Here is a 21,772-nt window from a genome sequence, read left to right as displayed (position 1 = left end):
ATAATGTACTAAATTGTTCAGAAGGTTGTTTTCTTAGTAGAATGCTACAGGATTTTCTTTAGCCATCCGGAGTTCCTGCCTTTGTCCCAGTGCCGGTGAAAACGAAAGTGGAAGAATTTCCAGTGTTGCTGAAAACCGGAGGAGACTTCGGCTGAAAAACGGAGGAGACTTCGGAGCTGTTGCTGTTTCTGCTACTACAGCTTAGGCTAGTTGCCTGCAGAACTTACCTGGACTGTGATTTAAGCTAGCTGCCTGCAGAACTTACCTGGACTGTGATTTACCTGGACTGTGAGTTAATCTATTGAGACACTGCTTTACCTGGACTGAGACAACAAACTGTAATCTATATCTTTGCTAACGGTGTCATTGCTGGTCTAATTTTTCCAAGGGCTTCTTGCATGGAGCCATCAAGTGGCTTGGTATTGTGGCATTTTGTATCCTCCCTTTCTGTTTGTAGCAGGTTATTTATGGTGTTTCTGTAAAAACCACTATGGTCATTATTTAAATTAAACAAAAGGGGGAAATGTTAGAGTCTGTAAACAAGTCAAAATAACACCTGGCATTTTGCCAGGGGAATGTTAGAGTTCGTAAACAAGTCTGGATGGTGCCTGGCAAAATGCCAGAGGGAGTGGTTTGAGAAGTAACAAAAGCGAGCCATTAAGTGTAGAGATTCCTTATTGGTTGACTGATGTATCTAGTTTATGCTAATTGGATAAGCTGTGTGGAATGTATAAATACTGCTCCTGTCCTGCAATAAAGGGCTCCCACTCCTGCTGTATCAACGTACACAAGTTATTCGTCACCCCCCCTGATTATTCTGCTGCAGCCGTACTCCGGCACCATATTTCCCATCTTCATAGCAGAAAAGACCACATCTATCAGGACTAAGACAAGGGTCCTAATAGATTTCCATAGACAGAGAGTAAATACATAAATACTTTAGAATATTGCTTTTAAACTTTATTATGTATCAGTGGCATCTGGATACCTGGTTATAATGCATATTTAGTAAACCCCATTCTAATTCAGTGGATCAGAAGTGGGGCCTAAGAATTTACATTTTTAACAACATTTTGAGTGAGTCAGATGCAGGTGATCAGAGGAACATATTTTGAGAATCATGATCTGAATCCATTGATTCACTAGCACAATCCTCATGACATTATACCTCTGAGGTCTAATTTAAATGGGAGAAGTGAGTTATTTCCCTGTGATAGGTAAGGGAGAATAAACAGACCTCTAAAATGGTTTTTAAATCAAGGATGGGAAATTCCAGAGGAGAGACCTGAAGTTGGAGTTTCAGAAAATGTAGCCATTCAATCCAGACTTCCAACTTCTTTTCTAACATTGAAAAGCAGACCCTGTTATTGGTTTCCCACAGGTGACCTGTTATTTTGCCTCCTCTATAGCAGGCTTTGAGGCTGATTTTCCTATCTGAGACTTTACTTTGATCCAGGTCAAAAAACTCCACATTGCCACTACCTTTCTTTTTTTAAAAAAGCTGATTGTTCTTAATAATAATAATTCTCAGATTCCTGATTAGACTGTCTGGGGAGTTTATTTTTTTCAATTCACATTCTTGGGCCTGCTACCTGCCAACACCTCAGACGCAATTATAGTATCCTCATTCAATAGATTTAGGGTAGGACCCAGGAAACATATTGTGACAAGCTCCCCAAGTAATTTTGATACAAACTCTGGATAGACCTGTGTAAATTAATCCATACTGGACTTATCCCTGGACCAGTTGCATTGTTCACTGGTACCTTCTAGACACACCACCCTTAGGACCTTCAAGTTGTAAAGTAGCTACATGGAGACATGGGCCTGAGGATCTTTCTGAATTCAGGAGAACCCACAGGCTGGGATATTCCTGACTAGGGGAAATGTGACTGAAAACATTGAAAGATCATTGAGTAACACATATGAACACAACTACAAAGAAGATAGGATTAGAGACTCAGAAAAACTATGCAAAAAGTAAGGAGCTCTAGAAATAAAATCAGTGAGTCTCATGATAAAATACCTTAGTTTTGTTTTTTGGTTATTGCTTTTAAGAATTTTAATGAGAGTAGAACACTAAAAAATATGGCAAGAGAGAAATAATCAAAAACATTCTTTTTTTTTATTGGTTGTTCAAAACATTACAAAGCTCATGACATATCATCTTTCATACATTTGATTCAAGTGGGTTATGAACTCCCATTTTTACCCCAAATACAAGTTGCAGAATCACATCGGTTACACATCCACATTTTTACATAATACCATATTAATGACTGTTGTATTCTGCTACCTTTCCTATCCCCTCAAAAACATTCTTCAGAGAAGGAATATCTGAAGGATCTCAGGAATTAGTTGCTTTATGAGGATCCAGGCCCAGGGAGTGCAACCATGCTCCATTTTCCTGCTGCACTTTTAAGTCACAGGGGGAAAAGGTTTAGAATAGAAAAGCACAAGGAAAGGACAAGCAAGGAGCAAAGCAGAAAATACATTCAGTACCTATGGGAATCACAGGGGGGCTTGTGGGGAAAAACAGATGAGGATTTAAAGAGGGATATTTTTTTTAATTGAGTAAGGAAATAATTCCACAGCATTAAGTGCCACATCACACCAGAGACTGAACAGAGCAGCCCGGTCCAATAACACATGCCATATGGTGAGTTAGAAGCCAAGTGTGCCTGGCGCTCTCAGCTCAGAGAAAAGGCTACCTTTCAGAAGCTGATAATTTTGCAGACCACCTGGGGTTCTTTCATTGTGGCATCCCCTGGGATGCGAGACTGCATTATTTCCCCCCAGCAAAGACTGGGGATGTGTCAAGCACAGGTGGATTTTTCAAACTGTATGTCTCAGTGCAGCCAACAATGAGGCAGTCAGCATGTTTAAAAGCAAAGGTTTGCACTCATTTCAGTCTTTGGGCCAGTAAACCTACTTTATTAGAAATCATCACTAATAAAACCTAATTTCAGAGATTGTCATGAGCCCCTGCTGATATCCCTCATTGCAACTACCTTAGATTTTCTAGCATTATACTTCAGTAAATGAGGTATAGAACCTTCCTCTGGATTTGTTTTATTTTCACTGTCACACTTGCACACACCTACATAAATACATAAACACACACGCTCAGCTGCACTCTAAAACTCCCCCTGTCCTATATGCCATTAAGTCAGGCACACAGGCTAGTGATTGCTAATCTGAAAACTAAGTTCATCCTAATGTATTAATGGGCACTAACCTCCTAATGATCACTCACAAACATAGAAGGTAAATAGGATAGTGGTTAGAAGTCAAGAAAAGAGCTGGGTTTTGATGCCAGCTCTATCACCTAATTAGCCACCTGACCTTGAGGGAGTCATTTAACCATGTGTGCCTCCATTTTCTCATCTGCAAACCAGATGTTTGCCAAGGTTTGTAAATGCTGTAGAGTTTTGCCAGTATTTAGTGACAGAAAGTATGACTAGCGTTTAGAACAGAACCCATCTTACATAGAATGTCCAGTAATTTTTATCCTTCTTGATGCTTCTGCTGTCACTCTTTGCCAGCACTATTCCCATTTTAGCAGACACAGTGGTCTTCTGAGTATTGTAAAGGTGTGATAAGGGCAGTTGAGCTAAGGATCTTGTTGATTCTAGCACACTCAGAGCAGAACTTGTGTGAAATCCTAGATCTTTTCTCACTGGCACCGTGGACCATGCCTCTTAGTGCATCTGTCTCCTGGTCTCTAAGATTGGCTTGTACTAAGGCCAAATGGTCTTTTTCACATGAAAGGAAAGAAAAGGGACCTAAAGAAAACACAAGGTGGGACTGCGCTGGTCCTTTGTATTGCTCAGTGTGCTATTTTTGGCATTCTGTCCTCACAGTATGTCTCTGTTTTTTATTCCTTGCCAGAACCAAATTCCAATTAGGAGTTCATCAACAGTAGGAATTCTGCTGCAGAGAATAAAATAATTGTGACATGTTTGTTTTAAAGCTGATTTTTACTTAATAAACCATCTGTTATGGATAAACTGGTGTCTTACAAAAATTCTTTTATAGATAAATCAGAAAGTTTAAAGGTCTGAAGCAATATCTATGTAGAGACAATTCTTATATTTATGGTAGAATAGATATATTTTTAACATGTCACACTACATGTACAGCAGGTAATTAGGTGTCTAATTAAATTTCTACACTGGGCCACTAGGAAATATCTTAAACTTTATATTATCAATGTGATAAACTAGGGATGACCAATGCAATACAAAATATATTTGAAACATAAATAAACAAGTGCACACACAGACCAAAATTAAAGAGGGACTTAGAAGTGTTGTATCTTCTAGAGAGGAAACATGCAACCTTAAGGTGAAGTGATCAATGGGCCTTTCAGGCAAAACAGAACAAAACAAAAACAAAATTAAGTTAAATACATGGAAACAGAGAGTAGAACCGTGGTACTAGGGTCAGGAGGCTGGAGATAAATGGGGATATATAGGTCAAATTACAAAAAATTCATTTATATAGGAGAAGCCTAGAGATCTGATATAAAGTATTAAGATTATATTTTGTAATATTTAATTATAATCTAGAAATTTGCTAAGAATAGATTTGAAGTATGTTTACCAAATATAATACAAAAAGGTAACTATATGAGATGAGGAATAGGTAAATTTGCATGACTATGGTAATCATTTCATTATCTACATGAAAACATCATATCAAATATCTTAAATATATACACTTAAAAAACTGCTGGGCATCACATGGTAGATCACAAGGTAGTGACTCAGTGCAATGACAACTCTTCAGTGCATATTCTCTGAAGATTTCATTTATTCTATCACCCTCATGCTAATCTTGGGTTAAGTTGATCACACTTTAATTAATCTGGTCAATTAAATAACATTAATGAGAAAGGAGGTGATTATCCAGATATACTTAGTTTTACTATAGCCACAATTCATTGTTCCTATAGTCATGACATCTAGGATCTTGGGGTAATAAATACAAATATAATCAAAGGATAAAGACTGACCCAGTAGAATCTTTAAAAAGAATATGGACCTGTGACAAGCTCCTTATTGCAAATGCCAACATCTATACTATAAGCCTTTCAGGCAAAGAGGCTTTCACAAAGCTTTTATAAACCCCACTTCCCTATTCTCCTTATACTAAATCTGCCTCCCCCCAATCTGTGTATGCACGCACACACAGACACACACACACACACACACACATACACACACACATCATTCATAACAGGCATATGACCAAGAAATGATGATAGAATAAAGATCATGAGAGATGGTATAATTTAGCTTTGTGTTACATCCTTCAATTTTTGTCGATGGTGGTCTCTGGTATCATCTTTTCCAATGTCTTATCTTACCTGTTGATTTTTAAACTAAGCCATTATAGGACTCTTTGGTATCCATGCCAACTTCAAAGTACCAAGTTGTAGATTTTTATGGACCAGATTACAGAAACACAAATTCTCCTGTTTTCTTACCTTTACACTTGTTTATAGGGTAATTAAAATAGAGTCCAAGCTATTCGTGCATGACATGGGTATTGCAGCTTGATTAGAGAAGAAAGGAACAAAGGGAAGCCACAGATGGATTGTCATGCTAGACTTTCTGAAAATCAGCATCCAGGTCAAGAATGAGGGTGAAAACACAGTTTAAAAGGTTTATGTACCCTGTTCCTAGTTTACTGTTAATTCTGTCCTGATATTAGACTTTTCTATGATTAATATGATATAATTTATACCAATAACATAATTAATATTACTATTAATTATAAGGATGATGATATAGAAGTGACCTTTGGAGAGATCACACCTAGGATTTTGCTTTCTAAAGCATCAGCAACAGGAATGGTGGGAATTCTAGGGAAAGGAAGAAAGGACTTTGGTGTACATTTTGAATCATCTATCAAATAGATCTAGTACCTAAACAAAATAAAGTGGCACTGTGGCTTCTGCATCTCATCAGGCATCTTGTAGGCCACACCATGATACTCATTCTGAAGGGCAAATGCCAACTAGAAATCCCCTCATTCTTGCTCTCACTTAGCCAATGTTTTTCTGTAGTATTCAAGAGTACATAATGTCAGCAGCCAGGTCCTTGTTGCATTTCTTGCTGTCGCTACATTTAGACACTCTAAATTTGTATAACTTTTGTGAAGGTTCAGCCCCAAGCAGTAATTCTCCCAGTAAATCTTTCCCTGCTGGGCTTTCAGCATGTAGACATAAACAAAAGCAAGACTCAACTGCAGATGTACTGCCCATTGTCCCCCAGTAACTAAGATATTAATGCATAGTTGGCGGAAGTTTAATCTCTAGCTCTGGCAACCCTCTGTGTGCCCCAAATTCCAATGGCCCCAATTACTCAGGCCCAGATACCCAGAAAAGTAAACTAAGGCAGCTCCTTCTAGTGCCTTTTCCTATAATGTGATCTCCTTGGGCCCAAGATCACAGATGAATCCAAGGACTGTTTGCTTGCCAAGGCCCAAAAAGAGACAGTGGTATCCATCAGGAACTTAGAAGCTATTAATCTCAGGGCTTTCCTTTCAAACTGAAGAATGCCCCTTCACTGGTTCCTGTTATTAATGTATAGAGCCAATTCAAAGCACATTGCTTCCATGTCAAGATTTCACTTTGGGATTTCTTTATCTTTTCCAGCCTGCTCGTGCCTCATAGCAGATGGTCTGGTACTGGGGGCAGGGGAAGCCAGGAGTAAGAGGAGGGGAAGAATGGGAAAAGAAAAAGAATTAATGATTTTTGTAACTAAAGTCTGCTTTATGTCAAATAGGGAGCTCCATCTAAACTGCATAAAAATCTGAAGTTTCAAACAGCATTCATTCACTGGACTTAATTTCTATTCAACAAAGATGTATAGGACATCTTCTTAAAGTGAGGTACCACCCTAGACTACATAGGAGATGTGGTTGTTGGATTTTAACAACATTTGGTATAGATGGAAAATGAGTGATAGACAAAATTTAGAATCACAAGGGAATGCAATACATAATCTAGTAGAAGCACAAGAAAATAAAGTATATGACAGCACAGATATCTCATGGGACAGCCCAGAAGTCTCCTCTGGGATTTCAGAACATTGCCAAATGGCAGAGTATTATGAATTATAAGGGAAAGCACCAACACATTCTTCCTATACACTACTTGAGCTCCTTCTCCAAACCATAAGGCTGTAAAGTGTGTCAAATATGGTTTCTGCTCTAGCTTGTCATATGAATAGAGTACGCCCTTATCTCCATTCTATCATGTAAAGAGAAAAGCACTACTCATCTCATAATCTATCCCTGACTAGTAAATTAAATAAACAGAAGGAAGCCACTTAGAAATTTCTCTTCCTGCTGCCTTTTCCCAGATGTCATCTTCCTATAGAAGAGGTGAAATAGATGAAAATTCTTGCCTATAGTACCAAGAAATATGTGGAGAAACATGAGGGTGTCAGGTACCTGGTTGGAGCTTGAGATGGGGGGCTCAGCAGAATGCGAAATGGTAGAAAGCATTGTTCAGGCCAAACTCTATCAAACAGCTTCAGGAGAGAGCTAGTTAAATGGCAGTTTCTGTGGTCAAGCAGCCTGCGCTTTGGCACTTGACCCTGGCACTTCATCTTGGATATGTGGGTTTACCTTTCTGGACACCAATTTCCTCAATTGTATAACATAGATCATGATTCCTAGTTGATAAAGGATGTCATGGGACGTAAGTGATATAATTCTTATATAAAGATAGGAGATAGTACAAGTTCAGTAAACACTTCACAATTCTATTCAGAGTTGGCCCTGATTGTGCAGGCATATGTTATTGAGAAAAAAAAAATTATTGCTGTGCACCTAGCTGGGATTCCATGACAGAAAGGAGGGATGAAAAGGGGAGAAAAAAAGATTGACTAGAAGATTACAGAGGTTGGCTTTTTACTAAAAACAAAACAAAACAGAAATCCCTTTTTAAACTTCCAGAGCATTCTAGTAGGAGGCTGGGCCTCTGCAGTAGAGTGGGAGTAGTTAGAGTGCATCTGATACTAGGAGGCCTCCTGGGGGTAGTCAGAGCTGACTGAGAGACTAGTGTGGTGTACCAGACCTGTAATGTTTACCAGAAAGCAGGACTAAAGATGGAACGTTCAGAGATGGGGTTCTAGAATGAAGAGGAATCAAAGGGAAATTGTTGTATGCATACATATGGAACAGAGGGGCTCTCAAGCTGCAGGGGCAGATCCTGTGGTTATAGGTTCCAGTGATCATTTAAACACTTGCAGTCATATGGAAAAAGTTAGAAAGGCTTGGGAGGGCAAGAGGGTGGTACTCTGTATTTCTCCTTACCAGGAAAGAGACAGCAACTGTCCTCCCTACTGTCTTTTAAACCACCACTTTTCTTTTCATTTTTCCCTCACTCTCCACCCCTCTTCCCTTCCTCCTCTTTCTTATAATGCTGTCTCTTGGTTAGTTGTGATTACAGTATTAATGTCCTTATATACAGGTTTCATCCAACTTCATGCCTTTGAATTCCTAAATGAGATGACTTGGATGGCAGATACTATATGATCATCACCATAAAACTCAAATAAAAAAGATGTCACCACAAGCTTCAGGTAAGAGTTGCTATAGTCTAAGTGTTTGTGTCCCCCTAAAATGTATCTGTTGAAATCCTAACCCCCAAGGGGATGATATTAGGAGGTGGGGCCTTTGTGAGGTGGTAAGATCATAAAGGTGGAGCCCTCATGACAGAATTAGTGCCCTTATGTCCTTTCACCACATGAAGGTACAGAAAAAAAGACCACACCTACAAATCCAGAAGTAGGCCCTCCCAGACACTGAATGTAATGGCATTTTGATCTTAGAATTCCCAGCCTCTAGTAGTAGGAGAAATAAACTTTTATTGTTTATACCTCACTCTGTCTATGGTATTTTGTTATAGTATCCTGAACGGAATAGGACAAATTTGAGGCAAACAAATAAATCTGTACATGAGTAAATACAGAAATTGATTAGATTTGAAAAAGAGTTAGAAAAGAATACACCTGCACCTCTATTGGAGGGCCAATGAGCAAACTCAAATGATTTCACAACTCAGGAGTTGCAACTTCTCTCCAAGTCCCTCATTCCTCCTTCAACTTTCTTTATCTTTCCTCCTTGGAGTTAGTGTCTTGGTTAGTCAGTGCTGCTGTGTTAGATCTTAAAGCTTCATGCACCAAACCTCCCATCCTGAAGATTTTGTGCGGAGGACACCAACAGGAAAGTCTAAACCAAAGCTGTTACTCTCTAACATTTAACCAAGAATGGACAGAGGAACCACACTGGGTAGGCCCTCTGGAGAAACATATCCCAATCTAAAGAAAGGTTGTAGATATGGCATTTCTAATAGGGTAGAATGTCTGTGGATGAACACTAAATTTTCTTTCTCTTGAGAGAATCTTTGCTCTCATAAGGAAACTGTCTAGGGAATACAGGCATCACTTCAATTATAAAAATCTCTCTTGGAAAACCAAGAGAGCACAATATAAAAATTTGCTCTGATCCCTGGCTTCACTCTTCTGCTTTTATCACTTTAGGATCATAGTATCTCTCATAGTTTACAGCTAAGCTTTATAATATATATAGCATTAAAGTCCACAGCTATTTCTAGATTATTCTCCATCAATGCGTGTTACAAAGATTCCATTTCATTTTGCTAAACTATTTTGAGATATTGTTTTATCATGATGAAATACTAAAAATTTAGTTGTCCTGCACCATGATTTTTACTTTTTTGTGGCTTTTGAGAGATATTTAAATGATCACCTGTTGAGATGTGTCAAGAAATGTATTAAGGTCCAATCACTCAGAAAGTAGTGGAAAAAAGTCAGACAGAAAGACAAAAAGAAGCAGAAAGATCAGGAACAGGATATGGTAGGAGGTATGAAAAGGAGAGAGAAGAGATTTATTCAGGGAGATAAGTTTTAGCAGATCCATGTACTGAGTTCCCTAAGCCAGCAGGGTCAATTTAGAATTGATCTGGGAGACAGAAAGTTTGAATGTATTCTATACTTGTTTCTACTCCCCACCAGCATGCTATATTTTGATGATTGGTCTTTTGGCACAAGACTATAAAATGTATAACTGTGAAGGCAGAAAGCATTGCACATATTAAACAGTGGTTGGTGCAACACACATTTAGTGTAGCTTACAGTGATCTGCATTTGCTCCATTTCAACCCACTGGACTGCTAGATAATGGGAATTGGAGCCTGAATGTCTAGGCTGGGGTAGAATACACCCCCTGGAATTTCTTTTGAATCTCTATTTATCAAGCTCCCTGACTGATGTGAAAATCCATACAGCAGAGACAGAATCAACATTTTTTTCTTCCAAAAGAAAATACTCCTTTTTCAGGTAGCTCATCCTCTAGGCTGCAGACTGAACACAATTTTTTTAAGTCTAAGCATTAATTAGAGAGATAAAGAAATGTATCTCCCTTTGTTCAGAAGGAGAATTCTATTGAGCCTTTGACAATGAAGCTGCTTAAGGGACAGCCTGAGTTGCTGTTTCTGCACAGAGCTTCTGTAGAAGGAAGATAAAGAGCTCACCAGTGGAGGACTCTGGCTTCCTGCCATCTTCTTGCTGTTTCCTCTGGACTCCAGTGGGAAGTAGAGTCCTAAAAAGTAAATAAAAGGTCCATGAAGGCCAAAATGAAGCCTGTGACTTGAAGCCACACACCAGAATGCTCCACTGGGGCACCTAATTGCCTCTGAAAGTGTTTGTGAGTTTTTGTTCCCATTTTAGGCCCTGCTGCTTCCCCCTAGCATCAGCTGACAGATTATAGCGAGTGCACAAAAAGACAGGTCACTCAGGAACCCAGCCAAGATGGGTTTCTCATAGGCACATAAGGCTCCTTGAGGCCATACTACTAGTTTATCAGGTGCCTGGGAGTGAAAGGGGGGTCTAGTTTGCCCATCCACAGATAGTTTGCTTTAAACAGTGTGCTTGATAACAGGGAAGAAGCCATAAACAGCAGTTCTCTCAAGGTCACCTCCACTGAGTACTGAATGCAGGGTTGGGGATTTCTCCCAACAATGTGCCAAGTGCTAACCCCAGGCAGCTTTCTGACTCTAATTATGAGTCCTTTCCCTGAATGGATTATCCAGCTGAGCCACTCTTCTGCAGTCCTTGCGGTCTTTAGGCCATTATCATACATCTCTCTAGATCCTGCTAGGCCAGCCAAAACCTTTGCTTTTTCCTTTTTGGTGGGAGGAGGGATGAACAGACTTAAAAGCTTTTAAATGTATATGTATGTATGTATGTGTGTGTGTGTGTGTGTGTGTATGTGTATATATATAAAATATTGCACAAATAGTTCAGGGTCCAGCACAGTGAATTTTTCCATCTAAAGATAAAGGTGACAGATTCCCAGATCAAAAATTTAAAAAATTTCTCTACCCCAAAAGCTTTCCTGCTCCCATCCAGGCACTATCACCCAAGAGTATGCATCAATTCATTTTATCTGGTTTTTTGGGGGGCGGAGGATTACTAGGGATTGAACTCAGGGGCATTCAACCACTGAGCCACATCTCCAGCCCTATTTTGTATTTTATTCAGAGACAGGGTCTCACTGAGTTGCTTAGTACCCTGCCTTTGCTGAGGCTAGCTTTGAACTCTAGATCCTCCCGTCTCCGCCTCCCAAGCCACTGGGTTTACAGGCATGTGCCATCGCACCTGGTCGTTTTATCTGTTTTTGTGCTTTCTACATTGAACCCTATAATATGCATTCTTATGTATGATTTCTTTTGTTTAATATTTTGTTTTAGAGGTTCATTTAGATGATTAAACATAGTTTTATAATGTTCATTCTCATTTCTGCTTATTGTATATTCATCCAAAGTAATACTGATTTTTATACAATCTAGGACTGAGGGGAAATTGGCTTTTTCCCTGTATTAGCTGTCATAAACAGGGTTGCTATGAACATAAGTATTTTGAAGAACATATAAGTATTCTCATGTACTTTATCTTCCCCATATCTGCGAAGCTCAATCAAGCCTGATTCCAAGTCTCACTAGATAGCAGCTGACAGGTCTAATTAATTAGTGTGATTTTCAAATACCAAGTACAACAAAACATAGGATAGCTCTCATGTTCACACCCTACCTAATCTCCTCCCAATGAGTGTGAAGTTGACCTCTGACTTGCTTTTAAGTAGCAAAAGATGGCAAAAGTGATGGGCTTTCACTGTTGTAATTAAGCTGCATTATTGTTATATATAGCTGTGATGCTTAAATGTCACTACCGTGATTACACACACACACTTACATGTGTGCACACTGTAAAAGGGCCTATAGACAGGGCCACATACTAAGGACCTGCAGACAGCCTCTAGTTGCTAAAAGTAGTCTCCAGTCCCTATTCAGCAAAAGAAAGGGAACCTGAGTTCAATATCTGCAAGGAGATGAAGTCTACCAAAAAATTGAATGAATTCATGAATAGATTCTTTCCTAGTTGAGATTCTAAATAAGGACACAGGTGGCTTGATTGCATCCTTATGAGACTCTGCACAGAGGACCTACTTAAGTCATGCCCTAAGTGGCCTACAAAGACTATGAGATAATAAATGTGATCTATTTTAAGGCACTAACTTTATGGCAACTCATTATATACTGTATTTAGTTTCTTATTACTGCTTTAAAATATCACCATAAATCTATTACTTAAAACAACTTATGTCTATTATTTTAGACTTCCGGATTTCAGAAATCCTAAAACTAATGAGATGGCTGGGTTGTGCTTCTTCTGAAGGCTCTAGGTGAGAATCTGCTTCCTTGCCTGTTCCATCTTCTAGAGGCCACCCACATTCCTTAGCTCATGCCCCTTCATCCACCTTCAAGGCCAGCAGTACAGAATCTTCAAGTCTTTATCTCTCTAATCTCTTCTTACTTCCTCATAACTCCTTTCCTCATTCTGACCTTCCCATCTTCCTCTTATCAAGATCCTTGTGATTATACTGGGCTCACCCTGTATAATCCAGAATTGTCTCCCCATATCAAGATCTTTAACTTAGTCACATCCACAAAGTACCATTTGCCATATAACACATTCAACTGATTTTGGGGAATTCATATGCAGACATCCTTGAGGGTCATTATGTTACCTACCATGTGCTGCAATAGAAAACTAATATATCATTTACCAAGAGAATCACTTTCTTTTCCAAAATGCTATTCATCTGATTATATCATATAGTAGGGTTGCAGAAATTGTCCAAAAACCACCAAGTCCCTCCTAAAGCTTCTGTTATATCCTAAAATTTATATATCGCTTCAATATGTCATTTAATGCTTTCTGAGTTCATCCTGGAAGATCACTGATAGAACACTTTCATACCATATGAGGAAAAGTGGGATTTTTCCCAGTTTTTATGAGGTAAAGATGAGTATTTACAGAGGAACATACTTAAGAAAGTAACTTTACAGGCCAATGCTTTTGAGAAGAAACGGAGCCAAGGGCATATGCCAGTTTTCTTTTAAGATTCTCCTAAACTGCCTCAAAATTCTACTACCAACCAATTGTCCCTATATGATCACATCTGACAATGAAAACCAAAGGTTGGGATGACAGAAATGGAAGTATGCTATCATAAACGTGTTTTTTAATACTATACAGAAAGAGATAGAATATAACTTCAAGTTAGACTGTGATAAGTTAAAGATGTTTACTATAAACCCTAAAGTAAACTCTAGAATAAAACTAGGAGTTATAGCTAATAGGCCATCAAAGGAAATGAGATTAAATCATAATTCAAAAGAATGAAAAAATAAAATAGGAAACAAAGAACAAATGGAACAAATAGAAAGCAAATAGCAAGAGGATAGATTTAAACCTAACCATATCAATATTTGTATTATATGTAAATTATTTAAAAATCTGAATGTAAAGTCAAATTTGTTGAATTGGACAGAAAAGCAAGACCATATGTCCTCTATAAAAATGTTTTATATCTAGAAAATAAGTTGAAAGCAAAAAATGGGAAAATATATATCATGTTTATACAAACTCATATTAACACCAGAAAGATTCAATTTCAGAATATTACCAGTATTAACTAAAGTCATTACAGAATTATAAAGTGTTCATGTCATTAAGATGACATAATAATCCTAAACATTTATACAACTAATAATAAGCTTTATAAAACAAAGACTGAGAGGAAATAGACAAATCCAAAATTATAGTTAAGTATATTAACACCCCTCTCTCAACAACTAATAGAACAAGTAGGCAGAAATCAGGATATAAAAGTTTTGAACAATGCTGCCAATCAGTTTATCCTAATTGAAATTTATACAGCATTCCACTCAATAGCAAAATACAAACTATTTTCGTGTACATCCAGAACATTTACCAAGATAGACTACATTCTGGGGCATGAAATATGTTTCCATGCATTTCAAATAATTCAAGTCACAAAAAGTATATTTCTTGTTTACAATAAAATTGAATGATAAATCAGTATAGTATTTCTCCCGTGTCTGTGGGGCATACATTGCAAGATCCCCAGAGGGTGCCTGAATCTATGGATAGTACCAAACCATACACACACACACACACACACACACACACACGCATATACATGTGCATACATATATAACCAAACCATACATACACATTCAAATACACACACATACACATATGGCTTCTCTTTAGCATATAAGAATTGCTGGTATCACTAGTCTTCTTATGCTTTGGGGACATTATAAAGTGAAATAAAGGTTACTTGAATACAAACCATTACAGTTCTATGACAGTCAATATAATAACCAAAATGGCTACTAAGTGACTAACAAGTAGGTAGGATATACAGTGTGGATGTGCTGAACAAAAGGATGATTCACATTCCAAGCAAGAGAGAATAGGACAGTGCAAAATTTCACCATACTATTCAGAATACTGTGCAATATAAAACTTATGAATTGTTTATTTCTTGAATTTTCCATTTAATATCTTCAGATTGTGGCTGACCAGGGTAACTGAAACTGTACAGAGCCAAAGTGTTGATAAGGAGGGACTACTGTAATGGAAAAAAATTATGAAAAAAGATCCCCACTATTTGGAAATTAAATAACACACTTCTAAATCACTCATAGTTCAAGGAATAATTCAAGAAGAAAATTATAATGTATTATGAATAGAATGAAAATGAGAAAAAAAAACTTATATCAAAGTTTTGAGTCACTACAAAGGCAGTCCTTAGAGGGAAATTCATAGCAATCAAGATCTATGTTAGCAAAAAGGACACATTTCAAATGAATGACCTTAGCTTCTACCTTAAGAAATTAGACAAATAACATATAAAACAAAATTAAGAAGAAAGAAGATAAAATCAGAGCCGGGAGGACAGGGATGGAGTAATTCACAAAGGAGTATGAAGACACTTTGGGGGTGTTGGATATGCTCATCTTAGTTATGGTGATGGTTTCACAGATATACATACAAACATGTCAAAACTTATTAAGAGTACACTTTCAATGTGTGTGGTTTTATTAGGTATATCAATTACATCTCAATAAAGCAGTTTCTTAAACAAGCCCAGAAAAAAACAGTAAGTGTTCTCTTTGTTTCAAGTTGACAGTTTATTTCTTTAAGTACCTACCCAGTTCCTTGAGCCTTTTTCCAGCTTAACAATGATCCATCACAAAAGAGAGGAGGATGAAAATGCAGGTGGCTATTTGCCAAATGGATATAATAAAACCTAAATCTGCTAACTTCACAGAGTCCTGTGAAGATCAAAAGCGATAATGAACAGAACTCATTACAAAGTAAGAAAGTGTTATAAAAATGTTAGGGCTTATCTCACTAGTTCCAGATTTCCTGGTGAAGTGAATGATAGTACTAACTAGGGCCAAATTTGGAAGTGCACAGAATGTCTTTGATCTTCTATCCTGGCCCCGATGTCCTTATGCTGAGTTTCCCAAGACCAGGGAAGACTTAAATAGGCCTTATATTGCCAAATCTTTCTCTTTTCCTCTCTGATAAACTCTTAACAAGCTTTCAATTTCCCCTAGAGACCCTGTTCTCAACTAATAATAATAGGTGTTAAATAAGAAATTTAGAGAAGTGAATCTCTTAAAAGGTATTTATTGATAATGTTATTGTTGATTCTGAGTGGCTTACTATGTCTTAACACTTGTTAAATACTAATTTCAACAACATTCTTCATTGCCAGGCTAAGGGGGTGTTATTTGGAGGTAGACAGCCCCTTACTCAGTTTACTCCTTTCAGAGACTGAAAACGTCTTGGAAATTCCTTCCACTAAGTGTACAATACTTCAGTTTTTCTGCTCTAGTTATTTTATTACAAGCCAGGGATCAATTACATAAGCATTCCTAGAATGCCTATAAATCTCCTCTCTCTCCCCCAACCCATGTGTGCACACCTTTAAAAATAATAAGAAAACAAAGCAGCTCTAATCAGTAACAGCATTGCGATGTACAATTTTATCCCTTATATATCACTTTGGGATTATAATTAAATCGTTAAAATGCATTGCTAATCTGTAAATCTGGGCTCATTAGCATAAGTGTACTCCATAATTACTAAACACAGGGTGCATGCTTGTGACTTTAATAGACTTTTCGACTATTAAGCCTGTCTGAATGTGACTCTCCACATGGTGGCCCAAGAGCTTCTAAAAGAACTTTCTTCAATTTTGTTCTATTGTACCAGGCCAGTGATATTAGTTTTCTTTTTTTTCAGAACCAGTAACAGGTTGACACAGATCACTGTACGACTCTAATAATTACTATTAAAAGTTTTTTTTTAAAACATATGTAATCTGAAATAGTCTATCTCTATGATTTCAAACAAAGTATAAAATATAGACTTATTGATAGATTCAGTCCCTGTGAGTCTTCCCGAGAAAATTATCAAAAGAGACAATCTAGTTAGCTTGCAACTTTACTTGTCCTTGAATCTTTCATCACTAAAATTTTTTTGGATGCCATAGTTATAGATTCACTTAATTGAAGATGGATTTTTGGTTTGTTGGTTACATGTTTGTTTTTATGCTATTAACTTTCAGTTTATTATGGTTCAAGAATGAGTCAATAATGTGACATCCAGGAATATTTTTTAAAGACATTCACTGTACTGTGCTGAGCTCCACTGCCATGCAGGTGTTCACATTCTCACCAGGCAAGTCATAGTTCACTCTGTACCACATGTTCCTCCCTGGGGCCACAGGATTTTGTTGCAGGAATCCAGTCCCCTCCACCATGGCTCTATAATTCCACCAACCTTCCCAGCCATAATCACCAAGCTGGAGAAAAAGACTTGAGATTAAAAGAAAACTATCTCTTCTTTCCCATTGCCTATCTTTTATCATCAGCTATATTGGTACCTTTCTGTCCTCTCTCTAGGCTTGTGATCTGGCAGCAGTCTTGGGAAAACACAGTAGGAGAAGCTGGTGGTCTCTTGAAATTGGAAATATCTCAATAGTTTATCCTTTTCTGGCTCCAACGTCAGTGGATGGGTGGAATGAGATTTGAAAACTTGCTTTTTCTTTCTTGAAAAAATTCACCAATAGGTAGGAAATCCTTTCTCTTTCTTTTCCTATTTCTTCTCTTCTCTCTCTTACCACTACCCATAAAAGAAAAAAATCTAATGAAGGCAATAAATGTTTTTTGGAGTGATGAAATACTAAATATAACTTCTAAATCTAAACTCAAGAGTTCCTGAATTCTCCCTAAAATAACTAGCTGATGTGATTCCTCCTTTCTTCTTTTTTGAAAGTTTTATTTTTAACTAATAACAGTGATCCTACTGTGCAATAATACAACAGAGCTTCTTGCTTTTATCCAGCTATAACAGTACCCACTGTTCAATCTTTCCCCATCCCTCCCTCCCTTCTATTTTACTTAACAAGGTGCCCTCCAGCTTTATCCATGTCAATACAAATAACAGGATTTTATCCTTTTATGGCTTAATAGTATTCCTTTGTATATACATAGGACAGGGCTTCAACACGGTTCCTACAAGATCTTTGGAGACAAATAAGCAAATTAATCAGTTCTGGACTATCATCAGAAGATGTGATCCCTTGCTATTGCTTTCATTTCCTAAAGTCCTGGACTTTGGTATGTGGCTATAATAGTATTTTTAAATCAATCTAGGGGATGGGGTAGATTCTCCCTGGCAAACTATTCCACATATATTTCTCCTCAGAAGAGGCATGCTGCAGAGTTGAAAATAAAACTAGCTGGAAATCATTCTGGCCTTTAATCTTCCAAAGCTGAAGCCCTTAGGAAAAGGGGATTCTCTAGTAAAGACAAAATGCCTTAGCCCAACTGTGAAGGGAGATAGTTTTTCCCAAGTTGTGGAAATAAGAGAGAGGGATAGTGTCTACCTCACTTTCTGACCCTACCTGCAGGAAAAGAAGAATCCAGAAGTCTTCTTACGGGCCAGGAAACAGCAAGCCTCCACAGAAGAAAAGGCAATGTGGACCCCAAGTGAAGAGAGAGAGGAGAGATGTGGGCTGAGTACACACACCTAGTAGACCTTATCTTTCTTCCTCACCTCCTCTCCACTGCCTGGAACTCTTCTGTACCTGAAATATTTTTATTTTAAAATTATTTCATTGATATAATTATAGATAATAGTGAGATTCATTGTTACATAGTCATACAATACTTCTGTTCAGAAAAGCTTCATCATGTAAAGCAGGAATGCAGCCACCAGTGTAAGTCTGTAGTGAATATTCCCTATTAGTACCTCAAAATATGGGTGTATGCTTCTCTCTCTAGATTATATGGACTTCCTATGGGTTTTCTTTAGTCTAAGGGACAAGAAAAAATAAATACTCCACTTTCCTGGGAGGAAGTACCAGAAAGACCGAGATAGACTATAGGACATGGACAAAATCTGTATATTGTAACATTCTTTTTCATCGTAATGGGTCATTCATTTTAAAACACTTATTTGGCATAAAATATTTATTTTTAATCTTGTGTTTCAAAATATGTATATAGTTTGTTTTGAAATTGGGCATTAAATACCTTTTAAATTCCAAAAGGTATTGAAAAGCACATTATATAAAAATATAAAATGCTTTCTGTTTACCTTAATATTAATGTGACTTTGTGCAGTACCTACAGAAAGCAAAATTGGAAAAACTGGGCATGGCACATTTGATCCCATGCAAGGATTAGAATTTCTGCACTGAAATGAAAATACTTAGAGCTTTATGTAAATGAAACATAAACCATGGAATCTCGGTGGAAATTGTTATAATTCTAAAAGCATTCACTTTAATAAATTCTGGAAGAAACATCATCTGGTAATGTGTCAGATCTATAGGGAAAAAAAAGAATATGAAGCTTCTGGATAAATTTTACAGATATATTTTTCCAATAATTACTTTGCTTTATTTTTATCTTCTTGGGTTATACTTTTTGATATTTTTAATTAGATTTTTAAAGTTTGAATTCATATAGCATAAAAGTATTTACCTGAAAGCCTTCAAAAACCAGAAATTCTACAATGGAATGTATGTAATTAAAACAAAGACACTGGTAAATATATACAATGTAAATATGAAACATTACCTACAAATCTTAAGGCAAAACCTTCAGAATTTATATTTACAGGCATTGTTTTTATTAATTATATGGAATTCTAATATTCCAGGTATCACCGATCCCTAGCAGAAAAATTAAAGTCTATAAATGTCACTGCATTAAAATGCTATTCAGAAAAAAATCATTTAATAAACTACAAATTTTCATCAATGGCATATAATATGATATATATACTTGTTAAATGAATGTTACAATGACACAAAGAGAAGAAGAGCAAAAAATCCAAACTTTCATATAAGGACATAATTCAATAGAGTTAAAAATAATTGAATGTATAAAAAGTGAAGTTCTAGTATTACTAGAAATTAAATACCAGTAGTCCTGAATAGTTTATTCAGCTATAAATCATATATATGAATCATGCACCATTGTGTATGAAACAGAAACTTGGAATAGGAGCATCTGAATCTTTCCATCATCACCAGGTAGACAGGTGATGGTGCTCATCCTTTTTATTTCCTGCCACTACCAGGAAAATTGGTGGTAATGGAAAGGCTTCACTTTCTGAAAACTAAGAAAGAGCTGGGCATGACTGCACACACCTGTAATCCGAGTGGCTCAGGAGGCTGAGTCAGGAGAATCATGAGTTCAAAGCCAGCCTCAGGAAAAGTGAGGCCCTAAACAACTCAGTGAGACCCTGTATCTAAATAAAATACAAAATAGGGCTGGGGATGGGGCTCAGTGGTAGAGTGGCCCTGAGTTCAATCACCAATAAAAAAAAAAAAAAACTAAGAAAGGCCAACTGCTAAGAGACAATACCCCTTAAATTGAAAGCAACAAGTAAGAGGATGAAACTATCCATCAGACAAATACTTATTTAACCATATAGAATGAGGAGTTATGAATGATCTTAGAATAAATAAATCTACCTGCATATTTTTAGTGGAATACAGCTCAGAACAAAAGGAACTATATAGAAAATCTTGAACTTTATTCTACACCTTTCTTTACCAGATTAAGCAAAGACTTTTATATTTACTGTGTTAGGAATAAAAATATTTAGAAATGAATACTATACTGTTAGAAATGAGGTGAAAATAACAATGTGAAAGAAGAAAAACCACAAATCTTTTCCAGTTCTGTGCACTAAAATAACCAGAGAGCAATGATACCCCCACAGTGCCCTCTAGTGCTCAGATGCTATTTTCCCACTGAAAAGGCTTCCTGGAGAAATGAGTGATTCCAAGTCTGCGGAAGAAAGGTACAGGTGAGCCTAGAAAATCTTGTTGTGCTAGAAAGCAACAGAAGTTCCAAATATTAGTGGATATTGTTAGAAGAACACAGGAGCAAATTTTGGAGCAAATTCTTAAAAGGCTCCTACTAGACAAAATTGTGACAATCTGAACATCAAGAAAACAAAGAATAATGACTGTAACTGACAGAACTACAGTAACTCTATGAGCAGTCATGCTTACACAATGATACACAAAGAGAAACAGTAAAAAATTATTCTAAAAGTAGGTGAATGGACTGCGATACATTTCTATGAAGTCCTATTTCTCATTCATGAGGTGTTATTGATTAATCTATTGTATCAATGGAGATTATAGAAATCAGTATGGTAAATACATCAGTTTAAGGGAATTTTCTGACTCCAGGAAAATATCAGAATGGCCCATAAACTGTGATTTCAAATCATACAAAGCCAAATAAGATATAAAAATAGTTATAAAATTAGGTATCCTTAAGATACAGATGGTCCTATGAACATGAACAAATGGGAAAGGTATTAACATAACTTAAGATTCATCCACTTCCAAATTTTTAGGATGAGGAGAAATATGTTAAAATACGATAAGGTTTTATCAACCAAGATGGAAGCTACACAGTTATTACATAATGTATGCAACTTTACATGAGAGAAGGGAACGTAGTCCCTGATCACTCGCCTCTTGAAATTATACAATCACTCATAAAACAATCAAAAATAGGGTCCAGGATGCCTTTTCATAGTTGTACATAAGAATCCAATAGGCCTTTAAGCCTAAATCTTTGGTGGCAAATGTTCTCATTGATTTGGTGTGATAATTCTTTCTTATGTTAGATAATTTTTAATTAGTTGTAGAAATGTTTAAAAGAAGCAATCCATTGTATTTATATTATTAATATGCCTTGCATATTTGATATTTTTATATCTGATTTATGAGAAATTCATCTACTAAA

The 21,772-nt window shown here is 36.9% G+C and overlaps 1 long non-coding RNA gene across 1 annotated transcript in view; it reads right to left on the bottom strand.

Annotated features, from left to right (window-relative positions):
• Window positions 1-21,772, bottom strand: part of LOC125614383 — a 47,236-nt gene that overhangs the window by 14,828 nt on the left and 10,636 nt on the right. The window contains exons 2-5 of the long non-coding RNA XR_007344987.1: window positions 18,397-18,579; window positions 17,374-17,612; window positions 15,628-15,751; window positions 10,574-10,641 (exon numbers count right to left, since the gene is read on the bottom strand). This is a non-coding gene — a long non-coding RNA (uncharacterized LOC125614383). The remainder of the gene's footprint in view (window positions 1-10,573; window positions 10,642-15,627; window positions 15,752-17,373; window positions 17,613-18,396; window positions 18,580-21,772) is intronic.

The sequence above is a fragment of the Marmota marmota genome, unplaced genomic scaffold, assembly GCF_001458135.2.
Source record: "Marmota marmota marmota unplaced genomic scaffold, marMar, whole genome shotgun sequence".
Lineage (NCBI taxonomy): Eukaryota > Metazoa > Chordata > Mammalia > Rodentia > Sciuridae > Marmota > Marmota marmota.
This window is presented reverse-complemented; position numbering and strand designations above follow the sequence as displayed.